Here is a 2,174-nt window from a genome sequence, read left to right as displayed (position 1 = left end):
TTAAACTCACATTTACATTACATTTTGCAAATTGCATGTGATCTTGGACCTAATTGCAAATTAGTAAATTATTATGGTATTTGATGCTAATATTTGATTATTATTTTATAGGCATCAAAAGGGTCATGGATATGATCAGATCAGGCCACATTTGGGCTCAAATCAAGGGCTAAACAAGTCGATCAAGCTTTCGAGCGATTTGGACCGTTCATTGAAGATCAAAGAGATCTAAGCCATCCGTCGAGGATCTGGTCCATCCAAGCTACGAGGAAGCACATCACAGCCGTAGATGAAGATACGAGGGTTTTGATCCAGATCTGAGTTCATCTAGCTGTTGATCGAGCCCTGAATTATTCTGGACCGTTGGATCATATTTGAGGAGGATTTAAAAGCCTCGTGAGAAGCTACAGTGACTTGGGCTCGGTTGTTCATGATTTTTCCACTGTTCCTGCATCTTCTTCGCAGCGACGCCGAGTTCCCATTCCACCTTCAGATCCAAGAGCTTACCTTCTTCATCATCGACGATCATTGAGCTGCCCGCGTTCATCGTCTGAGGTCAGATCGTAACAGAGGGTGTTTCCCTAGTCCATGAGTTCGATTCTGATTCTCGTCCGCGATCCAGGAAGAGGGTGTTTCCCCAAGATCTGCGATCTCCATTAGCAAACGGAGCTCGAAGGGGGTTTCCCAGAAGCATCTGATTTCATTCCATCTTCAGTCCATCTGCTAAACTCGAATTCAATTGATCAATCGATCGAGTGATGCAAAATTCTAGAATTGAGCTACTGTTCTTCGTGCGATGTGAGTGTCATCCAATCCGTGAGCCTGAAGGGTGTTTCCCAAAGGATGTGATCGAGAGGATGCATTAGCCGGAAGCTTGGTTCTTTGTCGGTGGTCACCCGAAGGGTGTTCTCAGAGGTGACTCTGTTTTTCTAGCAGAATGAAGAAGATCTGATCCGGATTTGGTTTGTGGAATGTTTAGGGTTTAGTTTTCTTTATTTTTGTCCTTGATTTGTTCTTGAATCTGCTCAGATCCTATGATCTGATTTTTACTTTTGCAATTCAATTTTTATTTGAATTTCTGAAACCCAAATCTTATTTCTGCATCTTATTAATTTGCAATTTATGTTCACTTTGGAATTGTAGATTAGTTACTGCTAACTTGTTAGTTTGGTTACTTAGTTTGCCAATTTTTTGCTTAATACAATCGATCTTGTGATGGTTAACTTGCTTGTATGTTGGATATTAAACTTGAGCTCTTGAGTGTTGTCTTTGTTTAACATTTTTGTGGTTGAGCTCTTGAGATTAATTGTTTCTGCAATTTAGTTTACTGGTTGAAAGCTTAACCTTAGGATTTGATTATTTATCTTTGTACAATGTTATTGTGAATGAGCAATTGAGTTTAATTGTTGACTTTGATTACGAATGAGAATGGATTGTAAATTTGGTATCTACAAGTTTGATTGGTGATTGTATATGCTGTGATTGAATTGTTAATGGGATAATTTCATTTGAATCGCTTCTAGAGAATTCACACACTCACTAGTTATCCTTGGAAAAATACGACTTGGGACTCGTTACTACAACACTTGTCTTAATTTTAATGAGTTTCAATCTTTATTAATTTGGAGTGTCACATGACATGCAAAAAGACCGACACCAAGATTCCTTTGGCTTTTTCCTAGTTGTCAGGTCTTCCTTTTCTAAGAGGCTCCTTACCTCCAGGAATCAACCATTATCAATTCACACTTGAACTTATGTTGCCAAGACTACATACTTGGACTTACACCGCCAAGACTCCTCTTGGACTTTTCTCCTTTGCCAAGATCATACTTGGACTTTCCTTGTTGTACGTATATTCTACACACTCACAATGCATATCAAATACAATAATAAACCTAACTTAAACCTTTGACCAAATATTAAAATCTAGGGCACCTATATTGCTCCAACAATCTCCCCCTTTTTTATGTTTGGCAATCCGTTTAATTTTGGGAAATATAAATGCAATAACAATGTAAATAAACATGCATATCTACTCATGTATAAGTCATGGAACCTAACCCTAGACTCCCCCTTCACCTAAGCTCCCCCTTGAGCTAGGATTTCTCGTAAAGTTAAACTTGAGGGGGAGTTTGGTTTTATGCTTTATATTTTACATTATGCTTGTAATTTTT

General features: G+C 38.4%; 1 long non-coding RNA gene across 1 annotated transcript; it reads left to right on the top strand.

The window, feature by feature from the left end:
• The first annotated feature begins 416 nt into the window (after window positions 1-416).
• Window positions 417-1,129, top strand: LOC121977514. Its single transcript, XR_006110887.1, has 2 exons — window positions 417-555; window positions 623-1,129. It is a non-coding gene; the product is annotated as an uncharacterized LOC121977514 (long non-coding RNA).
• The last annotated feature ends 1,045 nt before the right edge of the window (window positions 1,130-2,174 follow it).

Source organism: Zingiber officinale, chromosome 4B, assembly GCF_018446385.1.
Source record: "Zingiber officinale cultivar Zhangliang chromosome 4B, Zo_v1.1, whole genome shotgun sequence".
NCBI classification, from domain to species: domain Eukaryota; kingdom Viridiplantae; phylum Streptophyta; class Magnoliopsida; order Zingiberales; family Zingiberaceae; genus Zingiber; species Zingiber officinale.
Note: the sequence above shows the minus strand (reverse complement) of the source record. Positions and strands in the feature narration are given on the sequence as shown.